The sequence below is a fragment of the Astyanax mexicanus genome, chromosome 1 (assembly GCF_023375975.1).
Source record: "Astyanax mexicanus isolate ESR-SI-001 chromosome 1, AstMex3_surface, whole genome shotgun sequence".
Taxonomy (NCBI): Eukaryota; Metazoa; Chordata; class Actinopteri; order Characiformes; family Acestrorhamphidae; genus Astyanax; species Astyanax mexicanus.
Window position 1 is genome coordinate 131,637,705 of NC_064408.1, and position 21,856 is coordinate 131,659,560.

At 39.0% G+C, this 21,856-nt stretch overlaps 1 protein-coding gene and 1 long non-coding RNA gene across 3 annotated transcripts in view; one reads left to right on the forward strand and one right to left on the reverse strand.

Annotated features, from left to right (window-relative positions):
• Positions 1-21,856, forward strand: part of LOC111197509 (NACHT, LRR and PYD domains-containing protein 12-like) — a 592,302-nt gene that overhangs the window by 180,384 nt on the left and 390,062 nt on the right. The window lies entirely within an intron of this gene.
• LOC111190655 (uncharacterized) lies at positions 14,373-20,082 on the reverse strand. 2 transcript variants are annotated; one of them, XR_007428025.1, is made up of 6 exons: positions 19,743-20,082; positions 18,889-18,918; positions 18,643-18,676; positions 18,095-18,159; positions 16,815-17,155; positions 14,373-14,661 (listed from the first exon to the last, which is right to left on the reverse strand). It is a non-coding gene; the product is annotated as an uncharacterized LOC111190655 (long non-coding RNA). The 2 variants fall into 2 exon arrangements; XR_007428024.1 differs by lacking the exon at positions 18,643-18,676 and having other exon boundaries at positions 14,376-14,661.

Consider the following 21,856-nt stretch of genomic DNA (forward strand, 5'->3'; position numbering starts at 1 on the left):
GTCCCCACATTCACAGTGTGCACTGTCTGTGAGACCCCACTTCTCCATCCCTGCACAAAGCACCCTACTCCTGTTCTCAAACTATTAAGGGTTGTCCACTCCCTACGGGTGAGGTGCTGGACAGGTACATCTGTTGGATCTTTGATGTCTTGGTGAAGTGTAGATGGTCCTGCTGCCTTCCACTGGTCGTTCCATCTGGCCTTCACCCAGGAGGCCTTGGAGATGTCAGCCGGTGTTGTGCAAAGCAGATCCTGGGAGTGCGTGGCAAAGGGGCATTGGGACTTGAGGCGCATGCGCTGTGGAGTCTCTGTGACGGTCTTGTGGAGGAGGTGGGATTCACTAATTTGTGCATTCTGAGTGAGCAACAGCATGGCTGCTTCCCTTCTGACCTCTGCTGGAGCAATTCCAGTGAGGACAGGCAGTTGATTGGTTGGGGTGGCTCGTAGGCATCCAGAGATAGTCCGCAGGGCAGTGTTAAGGTCTGCGTCCAGCTGCTTTAGGTGGGGGCTGCAACACCAGACTGGGGCGCAGTACTCAGCGGTGGGGAAGACCAGGGCCTCAGTGGAGATGCGCAGTGTCTTTTTGCCAGTGTAGTGCCAGTGAGACACTGTATCAGTGCAGCACAGGCAGTGATTTTTGCCTTAACACTGTCCGGGTGTTGCTTAAAGGATAGTGTTTTGTCTAGCTTTACTCCGAGGTACGTCGGGGAGGGTTCAAACTGAAGCTGTGCATTATCAACTGTAATTATCATCTGCTTAGCTATACTTCTGGGATGTTGTTACGAGTAGGTCGTTGATGTAGATTTTGAGCATTGGGGCCAGCACTGAACCCTGTGGGACGCCGTTCCTGAGCCTTCTCATCATCCTAATGCTTTGGCCATTGCTGGTGTGTAGTCGCAAGCAGCGGTTGCTCAGCATCTCCATGATGAAGCTCACCATATGGTTTTATGGGATTGTATCCAGGAGCTTCAACTGTAGTCCAGACCGTGTCATAAGTAGCTGTGAGGTCCACAAAGACAGGACCAGCTTACTGACTAGCCTGAAAGCTTTCCTCTATGTAAGGGGTCAGCAATTAAGTTTGGATGTGGGCCAGATATTTTCCAAATCTACTGTTGCTCATGCAGGATCGAACCATTAGGCTCGCGGTCCGAAAACACTACTGCTGCCACCGCTAGTGAATTGGGACACAACCATGAAAAGCTGCGGTTATAAAGAGAGAGGGAGCCTGAGAACGAGTGAAAAAGAGTGGAAAGATGAGAACAGCTGGAAACTAAAGTTACGCCGAGAGCGACAGAGAGACAGGGGAGCAATTTACACAAAATCTGACGAGAGGCTTTTTTTTTCCATTATATTTTAAATAACCTCACAGTAGAGGTCTAAACTCCAGCGGGAGTCCTGCAAGACTAATGGGTCTCGTCAGAATATCTTGCGGCGCGGGACCGAACTGAATTGTTATTGCCGGGAGTTTAATCAATATAGGCGATGCGGGAGCAAATTAATAAATAGTTAAGAAAATTGTAATAATCACACAATGATTCTCATGCAAGCAACAAAAAACCCTAAAGGAAAATCTCAAAGCGGAGGATGGACCGACACACGCACACACACAGCGATGGTTGTTAGAACACGGGGGTAGTAGACCGGCAGCTGCTTTGCTGACTTGTTTGGTGAAGCCTGCCCAGTTTGCTTTCCGATAGTTACACCTATTGACATCCTTCCCTTGCAGAGCCTGGATCCTAGATGGAGTAGTGGTAAGTGATGATCGGTGACGAGGGAAATATGTCTCGGGTGTGTCTTAAAGGGAGTGGCTGGATGTTATTCCATTTTGCCAATGCCAGTTCTGGATTGGTGGTACTGTTCCATCGGGAAGTTCCAAGTGAAATGTTCATGGCTCCTTTGGGTCATTCGAGTGTTGCATCCACAGTTGAGGCCTAGTTCACCAGGACATTACCATCACTGTTGGAATTTCTGTAACCCCAGTCTGTGTGGTGGCTATTGAAGTCACCAGCATATACTGAAGGGATGGGACATCTGGCAGGGATGATGGAACCAATCTGCCGGGTGGTGGTTTGTAGATGTTGACGATTGTGATATCATGCACTTTCGTTAATAGCCATTCTATCTCTACACCTTCTGGAGATTGTCTGGCGGCTGACCAGGCCATGTCTTTGTGAATGAATGTTGCTATGCCATGGTGTTTGTTGGCAATATGACCAGTCAAGGTGTACCCAGAAACCCTCAGGATGTTCTTGTTTTCCAAATGGGTCTCCTGCAGGGTGGTCACTGTCACATGGTTTTGGATGGCTATTAGCTCAAGGATGTCAACTTTGGCTGTGGTGAGACCTTCAGTGTTGAGCTGGAGCAGCGCTACCGCTGAGGCTTTGATCTGTGGACGTAGTGAAGACATTTGTTTTGCTTGAAGGGCATGCAACCTTGCAAATACTCTTCAGCCAATTGCGGGGGAGGCGACATGGAGGCTGTCTTCTCCACCTATACAGTCCTTCAGCCTGACATACTAAGGTCTGTCAGTGAGGTAGTTAGTGATCCAGAAGACCAAATACGGAGCCACCTGTGTTCCCACTAGCTTGTCTCTCAGTAGGAAAGGCTGAATGGTGTTTAAGGCACTGCAAAAATCAAAGAACATGACTCTCACAGTGCTGCTTCCTCTGTCCAGATGAGAGTGGGTCCGGTGGAGAAAGTACAGTATGGCATCATCCACTCCCACTTTCTCTCTGTAGGCGAATTGTAAGGGGTCAATAGCATGGGGTCTGTGGTGGTGTAGGTGCAGACATTCCAGGGTCTTCATGATATGTGATGTAAGAGCGACCGGCCTGAAGTCATTGAGCTCACTGGGATGCATCTTCTTGGGTACTGGAACCAGGCATGATACTTCCACAATGTGGGGACCCTCCCCAAACGCAGACTCAGGTTGAAGATGTGCTGCAGGGGAGCCCCCAGAAACTTTGTCTGGCCCAGCTGCCTTTCTTGGGTGGAGTCTCCTTAGCTCACCTCTAACCTAGTCAGCAGTGAAGGTGTTCAGAGGGGGAGGAGGAGGAGGTGGGGGGCTACAGTGGTGCTCTGGGTCAGGTCAGCTAAGTGTGGAGAGTCGCTCTGGATAAGGGCGTCTGCTAAATACCGAAAATGTAAAAATGTAATGTAAAATGGAAAGGGGGCTGAGTTGAATGATGAGATGGGGGGGGAGGGGGGGTGGGTGGAGGAGGTGTCTGCCAGAGCTGTAGGGGCAGTCAAACTGGTTGTAGGATGGAGGAGTGATCTGATTTGCTGAATGGGTTTCGGTGAGTGCTTTGTAGACATTCTGGACGTTTAGTGTTCGATTATTCTGTGTGAAGCATGTAATATGGTGGAATAATGCTGCACAAAAAAGTTTTAAAGCTTTAAAACATAAAAAAGTATGATTGTGATTTAAAACGTACATTCAGGAATAAAGTTGATCAGGAATAATACTCTACCTCTTTTGGTTTTCCTGGAGAGCTCTTTGGTTCTGTTGGCGCAGTACAGAGAGAACCCTGCAGGTTCAATAGTGTGGTCCAGGATGTCCACAGATTATCAGGTCTCTGTGAGGCAGATAACACTGCAGTCCTGTATCTTCTATTGGAAAGTGATCCGTGTATGGAGCTTACACAGCTTGTTATAAAGAATGGCGCATTAGCTAACAGCTAAACTCGGCAGTTTATTATTTATTGTGGGGTGAAAAGGTGAATTCAATATTCTGTTAATGAGCTCGGTGTGCAGTGTCATGTGATCATGTGAGCGAGTGATGTCAGTGTGAGATGCATTCTGGGTATCATAGTCTGGAGGCTGGAGAGTGTAGGAGAGACAGGAGCACTTTCAGCACCAGGTGTGACGGGTAAATGAAGAAACTGACAGAAATCCTTTCTTTGATTATGATGTTTTATTGTATAAATATTCTGTAGATTTGCTTAAAACTCTTTTTTGTTCTCATGTGAACACAGATCAAACAGGTCCTGTCCAGACCACCGCAACCCAGAACCCCACAGCTCCCAGTGAACTGGTCCAGAACCCCACAACTCCCAGTGACCTGGTCCAGAACCCCACAGCTCCCAGTGAACTGATCCAGAACACCACAGCTCCCAGTGACCTGGTCCAGAACCCCACAGCTCCCAGTGACCTGATCCAGAACCCCACAGCTCCCAGTGACCTGATCCAGAACACCACAGCTCAGAGTGGAGCGACTGTCATTGCTCCTGTTCTAAAGAACATTCATGGCCAAGTTACTATCACTGTAGCTGAATCTAATCGTGAAGGTAAATAAAACAATTTCTGAAAACTTAAAAAATACTAAGAAGTTACTAATTTTAGTATCTTAAATTAGTATAACATTATGTTTGATATTTTATGATGGTATTTTATGGTAAGTGATATTTTATGATTTAAGAATCATTTTATTATTTTCGATATAGCATAAAAGAGCATTGAATTTTATTTTTCACCCAAGGTTTTGTTTTCTAGAAAACCTAAAGGCCATTGATACACTAAATGTGATTTTATATGTGACTATAAAAATCTGACTATAATATAAATATACAATAAATAAATATATATTTTTTTAACTTAATTTTAAAAATCATTCATCTTTCCTGTAAAGTATGTAATTCACCAAGACCTTACAGTAACTGTCTGAATACTGCCCGAGTCTTTATAGGGACTCACGTCTTTAAAACATATTTTATTATACTTTTTTAAGGGACAAAGATGACACATTGATCCAATGTAAAGTAGTCAGTGTGCAGCTAGTATACCCATTAATGCCATTAATGTCTAAACCACTGGCAACAAAAGTGAGTACACCCCTAAGTGAGTCCAAATTGTGCCCAAAACATCAATATTACATGACAAGCAACAGTTTTCTTGGTAGTCCAGAGACACACAAAAAAAAAAAAGCTGTTCCCTTGCTCTACTGCAATAAATCTGACCAAAGAGGAATTTTATTATTATTATATATATTTTTTTCATCATAGTTCAAACAACCTATATATATATATATATATATATATATATATATATATATATATATATATATATATATATATATATATATATGGATAAAGCACTGAATCATAACGCAAGTTAACATTGGGGATTGTCTGGACCTTGGACTGACGAAATTTTTAATTCTGGAGAACAACAATTCTGTTTCTCGCATTCTCAGAGAGTTCTTTGCCATGTGGTGCCATGTTGAATATCCAAGGACAAGTATGAGAGAATTGTACTAATAAAAATTAAACAGCCCTGCTCCCTATTTACACCTGATACCTTATGACACGTGACACCAGGGAGGGAATATGGCTAAGTGGGCACAATTACCCAGCAGGGAGGAGGTGGAGATTAGAGAAATACTTCAAAGGTTTTGACATTCAGAGAGTAATACGCCATCTAGACTCATGTCAGACATTCACACAACACAGAAAAAAGTATTAATCTTACAAAACTGTGTTAAATATTAAAAATATAAAACATTAATTGTTTTAAATGGAATTGATAACATAGCAGAGTCTGAATTTACATGTATGGGAGGAGGCATGTGCTAGTCTTCACCCTCCTGGTTTTGTGGGCCTTACTAGTGATATGAGCGGGTTGGGTAATTTACCTTACAAAATGTTGATTAAAAAGGTGAAAAAATTGTAATAAGAAAAGCCTGACATGATTTTTATATTCTTTATTCTGTTCTGCTGTTCACTCTCTCAGGACGAGACGGAAGAGAAGAGGTATTGGGAAAGACTGCAGGAGCATTAACTACAGGTGATGCAAGTAATCTGATTATCATTTCTGTTATTCAATATCATGGTTTAACACATAAATATATATATTTTTTTGTTTAAACACCATAGCTTGTATAAGACAGGTCTTTGCATTTGGGGTGCAGGGTGGTTTGCAAGATAATATACACATTACTGTTGTTGCTCACTACCTCTTTAAATATGTTAATTAAGTTTTTGAAATAATAAGTGGACATTTCTACTGAAATCTAACATCATTTGACTTCTCAAATATCACTGTTTGTTTGCCAAATTATATATTTAACTGAAACTGCTGATCCAAACAACCAATGATTTATAAAGAAAAATCCTGAAAATGATCAGGGGTGCCCAAACTGTTTTATACCACTTTATCTACACCAGTGGGTGTGGTGGTGTGGAAATGAAGTGTGTTCAGGTACATTTCTGGCATATTGCTATGAAAGGGTAAAACGGCTGGTCGCCTACACCCTCCTTGGATTCAGTTATCCCTGGTCTGGTCTGGTTCTTTGGCCACTCCATGCTGCATGCTCACCTACAGTTCGATAAAATAGGGCTCAATGAGGTCCAGATGTATAGAAGGTGTATCTAACTTTAACTGACAGAAAAAAAAACATTGAGGCTTTTTTTTTTTATAGTAACTTCTGATCAGACCGTGAGTTATGTGAGACATGTTTCTCAATCTACAGTAATGCTAAAATGATTGAAGCATCTAGGAACAGAAGTAGTTCCTTGTGAAGTGAGCTGGCTCAGTCATGGCAGAGATACCCTGTCATCAAGTGAAGATACCCTTAATGTGGTCTCCAAAGGCTTGGTGCCCAACACCATACTCATGTATAAAATTGTCCTCTGTGCCAGAATCACTCAGGGCTGGAAAAAAAAAAACATTATCAATAAGTGGACTACAAGTGCTGATCAAGGGTTGACCCCTTGTGGATGGGCCTGACGGTAAATGTAAAATGTGACCAACACTGCCACAATACATTCATAGACCTCCATGTAAACGATGACATTGTTCGTCACTAATCAAGTGTAAAGTGTTGACCTGCATGGGTTCCATAGTGATGATGTTGTCTAGGCAATGATGATCTACTGGACAAAATAGATGGGAAATAAAAGTAGCATTTCTTACTGAAGCAAGTCAGGACGATAAAACTTGTGTTTTGGGTTTTTATTAATGGAAATTTGATTCAGCAAACAAAGCTTAATTTGGTCTAAGCCTTTACACACTAGTTTAATAAACACATCAGAGTTAAGACAGAGCTGAACAAATCTGACTCATTCCATCCACTAGTAGCTGCAAGGGTCCAGAATTCTTTAGCATACTCAGCCAAGACTGATTGCCTTGGTAAATTATTGGTAATATGCTCAAAATCATGAGATATAATAACTGGGAAAGCATGTTCATTAGGATTTAGAGGCATCACCAGACAAGGAGCTGATTCAGAGCATCTGAAGCACCTGGTGTTTGTAGTAAACAAGTGTGTCAAAAGTATTCACATTCAGTACTCCTTTACATTTACGGTATTTAGCAGACGCCCTTATCCAGAGCGACTAACAACAGTGCTTCAAAGTTACTTAAGATATCCAAAGCTAGTTTGTAGACTAGGATCAAGAGATACATAGAACTTAATCATGTTAAGAACCCTAGGAACCTTTTTTTTTTTTAGTTTAGGAACTCTTTAAAAAGACGTTTCTTCAGTCGACGTTTGAAGACGGTGAGTGACTCTGCTGTTCTGACATCCAGTGGAAGTTCATTCCACCACCTTGGTGCAGCAGCACAGAGAAGAGTCTGGATGTCTGTTTTCTGTGTGTTTTGAGTGATGGAGGTTCGAGCCGAGCCGTACTGGAAGCTCTAAGAGCTCTTGGTGCAGATCTGGCTTTGACCATCACCATCAGGTATGAAGGTTTTTTGCCTTGTAGGCCAGCGTCAGGGTTTTGAATCGGATGCGGGCGGCAACAGGAAGCCAGTAAAGGAGTCACATGACTGAACTTCGGAAGATTGAAGACGAGTCGTGCTGCAGCATTCTGGATTAATTGTAGTGGTTTGGTGGCTCTCAGTGGAAGACCAGCCAGTAGAGAGTTGCAGTAGTCAAGTTTTGAGATGACAAGAGACTGCACAAGCACCTGAGTGGCTTCCTGAGACAGAAACGGTCGAATTCTTCGGATGTTGTAGAGGAGAAATCTGCATGACTGAGTCAGATTTGCAATATGACTCGAGAATGATAACTGGTCATCCATTACTACACCAAGGCTTCGTGCTTCTGCCGATGGAGTGACCAGTGAGTTCTCGAAAGAGATGGAGAGATTGTTGTGAGGGCTCGTAGTTCCTGGGATGAACAGAAGGTCAGTCTTGCTGGGGTTGAGTGTTAGGTGAAAAGAACTCATCCACATCGAGATGTCACTGAGACATGCTGCGATGCGGGATGAAACTTGGGTGTCGGAAGGAGGAAAAGAAAGGATTAGTTGAGTGTCATCAGCATAGCAGTGGTATGAGAATCCATGAGAAGATATAATTTCACCCAGAGAGCATAGAGTATAGAGTGAGAAAAGAAGAGGACCAAGCACAGAGCCTTGTGGAACCCCAGTGGAGAGTCTGCATGAAGCAGATGTTGCCCCTTGCCAAGTTATCTGGTAGGAACGGTCTTCCAGGTACGATGCAAACCACTGCCATGCAGAGCCAGTGATTCCAAGGCTGGTGAGGATGGAAAGGAGAATGCTGTGGTTGACCGTGTCGAAAGCAGCAGAGAGATCAAGGAGAATCAGAACAGATGACAGGTTGGTAGCTTTTGCTGCATGAAGCTTCTCTGTAACTGCAATGAGGGCAGTTTCAGTAGAATGTGCAGGTTTGAAGCCAGACTGGTTTGGATCCTGAAGATTGTTCTGAGTGAGAAAGAGAGAAAGTTGGTTGTAGACAGCACGCTCAAGGACTTTGGAGAGGAAAGAGAGGAGAGAAACTGGCCTGTAGTTGCCAACGTCCAAGCTGTCTAGAGTTGGTTTCTTCAGGATAGGAACCACTCTGGCAGCCTTAAAAGTTGATGGAACATGACCAGATGATAGAGAGGTGTTAATGATGTGAGTGATGAACGGAAGGAGGTCAGGAGCAATTGTCTGAAAGAGGGAAGATGGTAAAGGGTCAAGTGGGCAAGTGGTTGGATTGTTAGAATGTAGAAGATGAAGGATTTCATCTGTGGAAAGCAGAGAGAAGTGAGACAGAGAAGTAGAATGTGGAAGATAGAGCTTGGTGGGAAGGGTAGAGGCAGGGGGAAAGGAATGGCGGATATTTGCTACTTTCTCCTCAAAGAAGTTGACAAAATCATCCGGGGAGAGGGTTGTGGGAGGTAGAAGTATAGATACTGGGGTTTAAACATACTTTTGTAGAAGTTGAAGTATCAACTAAAACCTTTTACTTAAGTAAAAGTATAAAAGGACTACTTTTAAAACTACTTAAAGTATAAAAGTAAAAGTAATGAAAAGGGTAAAATTACCTTATAAACAGAAGCCTAGGCTGCACTATAGGGGTCTATAGTGCACTACCCCCGATGACTATAAGAACTGAAATGGTGCTAAAAAAAAAAAAGTATCTTTAGCTATCAAGTCAGAAAAATAGGACTCAATGACAGTGTCAGGTTACATCCCCCTCCCCACCTCTCTCTCCGCAGAACGCGGAACCTGATTGGCCGACAGAGCTGATTCACGTGCCTTTCTTCAAAGATTCTGTGCATGTGCATTAGTAAGCTGTAAACCCTGGGCTGGGTGTGTGAATGTTGACCTCTAGTTACCCCGGGGCATAAACACAAGCGGCTGTAGAACTGTATAAAACAGTTCAACGCACTCTTTCAATTCAGTTCATATCAATTTTATTTATATAGCGCTTTTTACAACAAAGGTTGTCACAAAGCCGCTTTACAGGAAAAACAGGTCCACGCCTCTTATGAGCAGCACCACAGAGATGCCAATTTTATGGTGACACAGTGGCAAGAAAAAACTCCCTTTTAGAGGCTCTAATTCAGGAACCGTACAGTGAAATGGTTTGCAGTTCTGTAATCCTGAGAGTCAGGTGGTTTGAATGATGTATAGCATGTCCGCATTGGATCAAATATGGACGTATGAAAAACGCAAATTATGAATCATATTTTTAATAGACAAGGCATATTAAATGTATATTTTCTAAAAGGAAATACAGCTAAATAGGCTAGACAACTGAAGATCAGACATTCTAAGACTTAATATCCTGCATATTATGTGTCTATATTGAGCCTATAATGATTCATAAATCCAGAAATTATTTACACGTTTTTCTGGCCCGCGGGTGGGCCAGGGCTCGTTAAGACGATAAAGTAGAAACTTTTGCTTTGATGCCAGTGTTGTCTACTCTCAACGCTCTCTTAGCTCGGCTTGGAACCTAGAATGGTTCTTGAAGGATGAGACAAACTCACACATAGAGGTAAAGGTGGTTAATCCAGGTCCAGAAATTAAAAATCCATTCCAGGGATTAGGTTGAACCAGAGACTGTAAAAAAAGATGGACGCCGTGTCTCCATTCCCATTCATTCAATGAAAATGAAGCCAAAAACTTCCGCCATGTTGGCGATCCTGAAACCCGAGTCTGCGCAGTAGAGACCAGAGGAGGGAGAAAGACTGTGGAGAGCAGCCTACTCATTTAAATAACCCCGCCCCTGAGGGCTGCCTCGCGGTCACAGGCTGCAGAGCGGGGCGCAGCGGAGCTGACTGTCTGTTATTGGTCCCGCCCATAAGCAGCCCTTTTACAATAACCACACCTTTTTTGAATAGAGCTGAATAAAGTTTTAAAAACCGAATTCTGTGGGGATATAAACATTTTACAATATAAGCAGAGGTTACACTAGCTGCTGCATTTAAATAATGGAGGTAGAATTACAGCATATTAGAAAAAAACGTGATTGAAAGTTGTTCTGTTTTGCCATTGAAACCTATGGGGATGGGTGGAGTTACACAGCTTTCTGCAGCCGAACAGCAGGGGGCGCCCGACCTGTGGTGGCTTCACTTTTGAGAGACGATGCTCTGTCCAGCTATATACAGTCTATGGGTTGAACTAGCTCCAGAGCCAGCCAGGCAATGGGAGAGCGAAATCCTGGGATAGATTTTTACTTTTTGAACCTACACTGTAAAAAATGATGTGCTGGTTTTACTTAAAAATATAGTGCAACGTTTTTGCAAGCTTGTTTTTAAGTGTTACCCACAAATCTTTTTTGATAACTTTTAATTAAAATATTAAACTGATATTACTTAATAATTTGCTTGCAAAAATGTTGCACTATGTTTTTACGTAAACCCATAGAAACATTTTTCGTCATTTTTACAAAAAAAATTACAGTGAAATTACTTAAAAATAAGGTTGCAAAAATGTTGCACCATATTTTTACGTAGAACCAACAAATATTTTTTAGTCATTTTTAACTAAAATCTTAAACTGACATTACTTAATAATAAGGTTGCAAAAATGTTGCATCATATTTTTACGTAGAACCAACAAATATTTTTTTACTAATTTTTAACAAAAATCTTAAACTGGCAATACTTAGTAATACGTTTGCAAAAATGTTGCACCATATTCTTAAATAAAACTAAGAAAAGTTTTTTTGTCCTTTTTTCAAAAAGTCTTAATACTGACAGTACAAAAAAAATCACTTTACGCCTTCACATAAAAAAATGTCTTTGTCCAGTGAATAAACTTAATATTAACTTAACTTAATATTGTAAGATGAACATGAGCAAGACAGCAGGTTGAGCAGCTGAACATTAAATATTTAAAAGCAGTTAAAAAAAAGTCTTAGACCATTTCAAATGAACTCCATTTATTTTTTTTAACAAACAGTCTGTAATTATAGAAATACATGTGTTTTATGCTCATCTGCAAAAACTCTGTAAAACAGTGTAGAAACAAAAATAATATTTTATCCCTTTGTCTCCCTAACCTGCAGGCCAATTACTGAAAAAAAAAAGCATTTTTACAGTCAGTTGAAATAAGTAGATCAGAAAGGTGTTTGTACATAACTTTTTATATTTATTGCACATCAGAATAGAGCAGAATAAAATCCTTTAAAAAAACATTTTTTTTTTATAAAAAAAAAGCAAAAGCAAAAAGTAAACAGTTACAGAGAGTGTCACAGGTGTGCTTCGGCACACGTGTAAAAACACTGGCTCTGATTGGCTACCACCTCTGTCCCGCATAACTCGCCACCTGATTGTCTGAGCCCAGACCTCTTTTTTTTCTCAGGCTGAAGCCCATGGAAACGCGCATGCGCAGTTTATCGCTGTAGAACAAAGAGAAACTCCTAAAATAAACCGTTAAAGTTGATAATATTTTTTTCTAAAAGCAGTGCTCGGATATGAGGATTACTGGAGACTGGACTGATGGATGTTGTGATGTTTGGAGGGGTTCTGAAGCCCGGACTCTGAGGTACGCGCTGATATTCTCTGTTTGCTTGTGAGGGGTGTCCTGTAGTAACCCCAGGCGGATCAGAGAGCGTGTTCACAGACCGAACCGTCTAACACACTCTTATTCAGGAACCGTACATCCGACAGTAAAACGGTTTGCAGCTCCGTAATCCTGAGAGTCAGCAGGCTGTCATTGATATATTGAGCCTGTAATTATTCATAAACACAGCCAGATATTAATTATTATATTTATCTGGCCCGCCGTCGGGCCAGGGCGTGTTAAGAGCGTGTCAAGTTCAACAGGTGTTACACCGAGAACTGTCACCTGTTTAGACCTGGAGTCACAGATCTCTATAGGTCACAGTTCATGGTGAAACACCTGTTACTACTCACTAGCCTGGGCAGGGGTCCGCTCGAATTACCGTTATTATATCATTATATAGAAACGCACTGCTTTTAATCACCAGTAACGTCAACGGCGTTGTAACGACAGGAAAAGTAATTAATTATTTTATCCCGTTACTATCAAAATGACGTCGTTACCTAACGCCGTTACTTATAACGCTGTTATTCCCAACACTGATAATTATAGAACTAAGTGCACCAAGCTGCTCAGTGAAAAGGAGAATGTAAAAAAGGGGTTGAAGTGGCCAATCATTGTAGCTAACATGCGTTAGCCTTATAGCACGCGAACAATACTTTGATTAGCCAGCTAGACCGACTCTGGCGTTACTCACCGGGGTCTCTAATGCGGTGCACGCTAACGCGGTGTAAGCATTATAGCACGCTAACGCTGTGTTAGCATTATAGCACGCTAACGCTGTGTTAGCATTACGGCACGCTAAAAATAAGTTGATTAAGCCAGCTAGACCGACTCTGGTCTACTCACCGGGGTCGCTAATGCGGTGTTAGCATGACGGCCCAGCCCGGTTTGTACGCGCCCAGTGCCGGAATAGCCACCCGGGTGGTTAGCCTACGTGCTAGCTAGCTACATCCCAGATAGCAAAAAGCATTCTGGCCGGATCCGGGCCGAGTCTATCACAAGTTCCGCGCCGGATCCGTAAAACGGTTCTGGGCCGGGGTCCAGATGCACAACGGGCCAAAACCGTCACGGATCCGTTTTACGGAGTCAAAAAGATACTGGGCCAGCACCAGTCCAGACCAAGCGTTTCAGGTGTTCCTTTAGACCGAATATGGGCCGGATCCGCGCCGGATCCGCTTACCGTTACACTCGCTGGAACAGGTCCGTTACAGATCTGGACCAGATCTGGATCAGCCCCGGATTAGTTCCGTATTAGCTACGGCCAAGCCACGGCCTTTTCACGTTCCCCAGCCTACTTATTAATGATTATAATGACATATTTCAAAATAAAAGTAGTAAAGAAAGAGCACTAAGCTATTTGACTTCTTTTTTACATTGATAAATTAAAAGAGTTTAATACAGTACATTAAATTACAAATGCAATATTTAAATAATATAATAAAAAACATTAGTTGTAAATGCAATCCTTAATTAGGTAAGCTAAATGAAATATAATAATTATAAATGCAATACTTAATTAAGCTAATTAAATAAAATACCATAACTTATATATGCAATACTTAATTAAGCTAATTAATGAAAGTACCATCAGTTATAAATGCAATACTTAATTAAATTAATTAAATAAAATACCATTACTTATAAATGCAATACTTAATTAAGCTAATTATATAAAATATAATCACTTATAAATGCAATATTAATTAAGCTAATTCAATAAAATACCATCACTTATAAATGCAATACTTAAGCTAATTAAAATAAAATACCATCACTTATAAATGCAATACTTAAGCTAATTAAATAAAATACCATCAGTTATAAATGCAATACTTAAGCTAATTAAATAAAATACCATCACTTATAAATGCAATACTTAAGCTAATTAAATAAAATACCATCAGTTATAAATGCAATACTTAAGCTAATTAAATAAAATACCATCAGTTATAAATGCAATACTTAAGCTAATTAAAATAAAATACCATCACTTATAAATGCAATATTAATTAAGCTAATTCAATAAAATACCATCACTTATAAATGCAATACTTAAGCTAATTAAAATAAAATACCATCACTTATAAATGCAATACTTAAGCTAATTAAAATAAAATACCATCACTTATAAATGCAATACTTAAGCTAATTAAAATAAAATACCATCACTTATAAATGCAATACTTAAGCTAATTAAATAAAATACCATCAGTTATAAATGCAATACTTAATTAAGCTACTTAAATAAAATTTGATTTCAATTAAACAATTTATAAATCAACAGGCATTAATACAATTATTTTAATAATAAAACCATTTTTAATTCACATAATATAAACATGCAGACACAGACGTTTTTTGCAGCCAGCTGTGCCTCCACTGATGAGAGCATTCTTGGACACTTAACACCACTACAGTGCAGCCTATAAAAAAGACAAAATAAGAAAATATTTTATTTCAGAAACAGCAGAAAAGAAGTGGCTAGAAATGAATATAGCGTACTAAAATGACAAGTGTTTTTCATTTGACCAAATTTCTAAAAGATATATAAATGTCACAGCTGTATTTAATAGGGGCTAGCTAACTTTCATTTATACCATTTCACATAATAAATAATTACCATTTTACTGGAATTATGCACCCAAAATTAAAAGAAAGATAAATAAAAAGTGCACTTATAGCTTTGGGGTGCATTTCCCAAAAGCTTTGTAAGGCTAAGAACTTTGTTAACTCGTACTTAAAATTATATTGTATTTTATTTACAATAGAATATAAGTCAGCGGTTTTTGATAAATGCATTTGTTGTTGCAGTTGTAATTGTGTTTTTGCTAATAAAGCGGCCAGGTGATAAATGTTCAGGTTAACCCTCAAGCCCCCTTCAAATTTTGCACCCTCTGGACACGTTTGTGGTAAAAATGTACAAGCACCTAAAAAATGCTCTTAAATCATTATACATCACTTAATCAACTTCCGTTCTACCCAAAACTACCAAACATTAAATAATTTCAGGATTTTAACCCTTTAAATGACAGTTTAAATATTTTAACTATTGTTGTATTTTGGCAAAAAAAAAAAACAAAAAAAAAAAACACAAAAATTATTTTCCACAAAACAAACAGCAGACAAATGAGGCATTGGTGACTATTAGAGTCTTGGACATGTAAAAGATTAGCAACAAAATTGATTTGATTGCATTATTATTTTTTTACATAGTGCCAGATTTAAATTTTGCACCCTCTGGACACCTTTGTTGCCAAAAATGTACATGCACAAAATCAGCAATAAAATACTCATATACATTTTTTTTTGCAATTTTTTCATAAATCACTTAATCAAATCCAGCCCTGATCAAAATGATCAAATATTTAATACATTCCAGGATTTTAACCCTTTAATTGACAGTTTAATTACATTCATGATTAATTTTTCATTAAAAACCCCCACAAAAGTTGTACTATTTCTCATATAATAAATATTAGATGTATGGGGCATTGGTAGAATTTTTTATGTAGTGTCAAATACTCCCTCTGAACACCTTCGTGGCCAAAAATGCCCCATTGACCTCCATTGAAAACACATTTTTTATCTCACTGTAATTACTGTATAAAATTATTAAACAGTTATTTAAATGGTTAAAATCCTGATTTATGAAAAAAAAGCAAAACAATATTGATGTATAATGATTTAAGAGCAGTTTGTAGGTGTGTGTACATTTTTGCCATGAACATGTCCAGAGAGTGCAAAATGCGTCCAGAGAGTATGAATGACGTGAGAGTAAAAGACATTAGATTTCAAAAATTTTATGAAAAAGCAGGTTTTCTGCAAAAATGCATTCCCCTGGCTGCAACATAGCCAAAACGATCACCAAATGAAAAAAAAGTTGAGTCAGTACATCAGTAGGTGGGCCCATTACATTCTCATTGAAGGCTAATGCATCCAAAATTGATTTAAATGCTATTCTCAGTGGGCCCTGTTTCTTTTCAAATTAGATATTAAAGTCACCAACAATGATAACTCTGTCAGAGTTGAGAGCTACTGCAGCTAAAAAATATACTGAATTTCTTAGTGAATTTTGCATATGGTCCTGGAGGACGCTACATAGTTATCAGCAGGAATGAATGTTGGGTTTTGGTGGCAGTAGATGGGCCTGCGACTATAAGGTTAAACAGTTCAAATGACTTAGCTTCAAACTCTGTATTTATATTTATTCCTATAACTGACGACTACACCACCACCCTGACCAGTCCTGCATGGGTAGATGAAATAGCTAGAACCTGGGGGGAGTGGACTCATTTAGAGCTAAATATCCATCAGTTTTAACCCATGTCTCATAGAGAGTGCATTGTCAATGATAATTTAACCTACAGTAACTGATTTAGGTGCCAGCGATCTTATATTTAACAGCCCCATTAATGTGGTTGTTGCTGTAACTCAGAAGGACAGACGAGTTTGTATTAATTCTAATGGAGTTGTTAAAACAGATTTTCCAGCTATTTTGATAACGTGTTTTATTTACACTATTATGAAGAATTGACATACAAATAGTACAAGCAGAAATACCAGCAAACAAACCTACTTGGCTGGTGTGACTGGGTAGAGACAGTCAGTCTCAGCGTAGCACCGCCTCGATGTTCACAGAGAGAAGCCTGTCTCTGTGGAACGGGGCCGGTCGCTCCCGAAAGCTCATCTCCACGTGGAGGGCGATGGTGCCGGGGTTCCTGCTTTGGCAATGCACCCCAGGGAGCCGCTTGCCGCATGCATCTGGAAGACATGAAATTGTGCCATTACTCTTAGATACTTTTAAATGTCTAACAATTGAATCTCCTATAATGAGAGTACCGCCCTTGGTAGTTTTCCTCTGTGCTGGGGGAGGCGAGGGCTGAGGACCTCGAACCATTTTGCGGATACCAAATCCTGCTGAAAAAGTTGTAAATTAAATAAATTATTTAAAAAAAATCATAAATTGTGATTTCCGGATTTTTATTATGTCTCTCACGGTGGACATGCACCAAAGATGAAAATTTCAGACCCCTCAATGATTTATAAGTGAGAGAACTTGCAAAGTCGCAGGGTGTTCATTTTCCTCACTGTATATATGTGGGCCTCTAGGTCAACTCAGTTCCACCATGTACCACCTAACTGCCCACTGATTTTATGCTACAGGTGGTTTCCTGCAGACAACTGGTGATGGTCACGGTCTTAGCAAGTGTGCAGACTCCAAGTCTGTGCATTCTGTAACCCAGTTGTTACTGCACCATACACACACTTATATGGAATTCCCAAGGAAATACAGGATTTACAGGAATTGCAAAGGGGAGGAGTCAACAAAGACGCTCTTTTAACTTTTTGCAAAGCTCTATGGGAAACACTTGAAGAACTGGCTCGTTCTTTTCTCACGTCATGCGTTAGTTTGTTTGTTATTCGCTAAGATTGATCACTTTCAGGAAAAACACCCCTGTCCTATTTAGTGTGTCATGGTGACCATGTGTAATTACAGTGAGTCTGGAGAAATCCTGCAGTAGTTCTCTCCAGCTTAAAAAAAAGCAAAACATTTAAAACTGTTATTTTTAGTTTTCTAGTCAGGAATAGACAACTGATTAGGAATTATTTTAGTTCAAAAGGTGGCAATCATTTAAGATAAAGCAAAGGGATGAAAAGTAATGAAATATTAGTACTTGGTTACTTTACTCAAGGGTATAGAGTTAGCACGGACACCAATATCCAGTGATTTTTTAAATGGTCCCCACCAACAATTTGATTTGATAATTTGAACCTCGATCTGATAACGCCTGATGTAATTGTTAGTATACGTAACAACACAAATGTTTTAAAAGGAAAGAAATGTATATTTCTTACCTTAACTACTCTATGTATAATGTCACTGCTCAGTGCATCAAGTACTGTTAGGATCCAGGCTGATCCTGCGAGGGGGAGATGCAGCAAGCAACAAAACACAAACTTAAAAGCTATTCTGAACTTCAAAATCACTGTTTCACTCCATTGAGGTGTAATACACTGAATAATATTCCTCTCATGTCTGATCTGACCTCCACGGTGTTGAAACGAGGCTGAGAAAGTTCTGATAGCAGGGCACGCAAATACTTACATAGCCTTGTTTTAACACAGTGGAGCCCAGATCAGGACTTTTATTCTGTATATTACAGCTCAATGGAGTGGAACACTAATTTTTATGGTTGTAAATTTACTTCTTTAAAAATGTATATAAATTAATCAAGAAAATCTTACAGTGTCCCTTAAAGTTTTTAGTGCAGTGGCACAACAAACAATTAAAATAAGAAAGTGGATAAATGCTACATTAAGAGCAAACATATCAAATCAAACGTGTATCAACAGACTTAAAGTCAAAATTAATTACAGAACTGCTGGAAAATAGAATTAATTACCTTGTTAGGTGATTTGTTGGGTAAATGATTACACCTAAAAAACAAACAAAACAAAATTAATAGTAATTAAAAGTTAGTTTGACTTAGCAGTGTGTTAGCGACATAAAACATGTTAGTTAATAATAAACTATTAACATAATATATGTTGTATAACAAACAAGACTACCATAATATTAAACATAAAATGCATTAGGTGGATCCAACCTGTAAACATACATTTTATTAGCTAAAATAATTGTATCTCACCTTATCTCAGGTCCCCAGCCCTCAGCAGCCCTACTAAGCAAATGCATATAATTAATATATTGTAGTAACTTTGAACAGGTGTTTTTAAGTTGAAATCAGAACAGATATTGTTTAATATATTACTACACATATGCTGATTTAGGCTAGCAAATATTACCCAATTATTATTCTAAAGATTCACATTTTGCTGATATGGACACTGGCCAGCTCCTTCGTGCGCCACGACGTGAGAATAAATTTAAGGTGGAATGGAAAAGTTTATGCTGGAAAATAATAAGTTAAATGCAGCCTCATATTTTTATTGACAGTAACTTAGTTGTGTTTATAACAAATTATAAAATTTATAATTACTTTTTTTTTTCTTTTTTTCTTTTTTTACTTTTGGCCAGCTTCTGTATTTCCCACTCCACCTTAAACAGTGCTTAAATATGTCAATGTCAGTAAGCCATTGCTGCACGATTTAAGGTGGAGCAGGAAAACGTCTGACGAGCTTTATTATAATTAAGCCCAAACACAACTATTTAAGGTTCTAAGAATAACTAAAGTTGTTTATTTTAATAAAAAAAAGGTGTGTTACTCGAGCAAAATGAGTTAACAGCGTTTATTTCAGCTAGTTAGCCTGGTTAGCTTAGCTAGTTATACTAGCTAATACTAGCATAACTAACTGGTATCGTTAACTGAAGCTTTTTGTCAATTTTGCCTACAAATTGACAACAATTAACATTAAATACACAAAAAAACAATTGATATTATCCAACATACACGTGATAAATCAACTTTAGCATATACAAGATTAAAAATGAGCAATAAATGTAATTAAATGACGCTGATAGCTAGTTAGCTAGTTAACTCACCTGAAGCGCAGATTCAGCAGATGTCAGTTGGTCCTCGCGCTGAGTTTGAATTTCTCCCGCTCCTGTGCCGCTCCGCCGATGCGGCCCGGATCCGCAAAACGACACTGAACTGACACTGAACTCACATCTGGTATCCGACTCCGTGCCGAAGTCATATGGAAGGCGTGAAATGAGACGGACTGTTATGCGGATTTACCGTCAGTAAAACGGATCTGAACGTGAGTCACAATCATAACCCGAACCCGGAGTGAAGCCGGACCAGATCCACTAAACAGACCTGACTGTAGCGCGGATCTGCCGGAGGTAAAACGGATCCGGATCGGAGTAGTCTGCTATCAGGGATTTGCCCTTTCTTTCGGTTTGATGCTTGCCTATAGCTGCAGGCCAACACAGTTCACTGAAGCACCGTGTTTCTAAAACCAACTTAAACTACACAGATAACTCACAACTGTAAATATCTCAAAAATAATCAGTCACTGTGCTCTTACCCATGCAGTCCATGCTCGCTGCCTTCCAAAAGTTCTTCATCAGTGGAGATAAGTACTTGTATCAGTGCCTCGTGGTCTCCCAAGCAGCCTTAAAATATTTAGTTAGGCGTAACAAAATCTTAACATAATACACACTAAAACTATTGGGTTGTACTTATTTTTGTAATTAAGCAAAGTTCGAAAAGTATAATTTTAGGTAAAATCTTCTCATTATAATGAGCAAACATCACTGGGCTCAAATCATGTTGATTTTACTCAAATATTCATGCAATATTTCTCCAAATTTCTAAACAAAATAAACACACAAAATATTGGGTTGTACATACTGTTTTAATTAAGCATAGTTCAAAAAGTATAATTTTAGGTAAAATCTTCTCATATTAATGAGCAAAGTTTACTGTTCTCAAGAATCGTTTTTTGCAGTGTAGATTACCCACCTCATAAAATGAAAAGCTCACACACGCTGTCCAAAAGAACCCTGAATCATGGCCTAGACCAGGGGTTCTCAACCTTGTCTACCTTACAGCCCACCTGTTTACAACTTGAAATTATTACTACCATAACTTTACCCTGAAACGATGATTTAAGGTTTCCAAATATAGTATATGAAAAATTGTAATTGAGTAAAATGACCTTTACTTTGCTGAAATTAAAATATAATATATTTTAATAAAAATATATTATATTTTAATAATTTAAAATGTACTTTGAGTAAAAGTTACATAGTTACTTTTAATTCATACAGGTGACAATAAATCACATTTCTTGACATTGCTATGCTTTAACTGCTAGGTAGCATAATTCGACAGAACACCGGTACCCCATATATGTCTCCAGTTTAGTTCAGCGTTGTTTGATGTCTAAAAGGGATTTTAAAGCTTTTTACACTAATATTAAATTATTCAGAGAATTTTAATTTTATCAATTAATATAACACCTAAAATATACAATTGAACGTGTAATATGTTTTTACAGTTCTTTATTTAGCTACTAGGTGTTTACATTCATCATGTAAAATTATAAACTGCTCTCTTTCACTGGTTAGATATTATAGTGATCTGCTCCTGGAATATTTCTTTCTTCCTCCAAAGGATTGGAAAATTTATAAGAACAAAAATAGGCATATTTTTAGGAAATACAGCTAAATCTGCTAGACAACCGAAAACCAGATTCTAAGCTTCAATATATGGAATATTGTGTGTTGAGCCTATAATTATTCATAAACACAGCCAGATATTAATTATGATATTTTTCTGGCCGCGGGTGGGCCAGGGCGCGTTAAGACGATAAAGTAAAAGCTTTTGCTTTGATGCCAGTGTTGTCTACTCTCAACGCTCTCTTAGCTCGGCTTGAAACCTAGAATGGTTCTGTAAGGATGAGCCAAATTTACACGTAGCTAAAGGTGGGTAATCCAGGTCCAGAAATTTAAAATCCATCCCAGGGATTAGGTTGAACTAAGTTAGCTCCAGAGCCAGCCAGGCAATGGGAGCGAAATCCTGGGATAGATATTAACCTTTTAACACGCCCGCCGGCGGGCCAGAAAAAATTAATATTTAATATCTTGCTGTGTTTATGAATAATTATAGGTTCAATATAGACACCCAATATGCCATTTTAAAGCTTAGA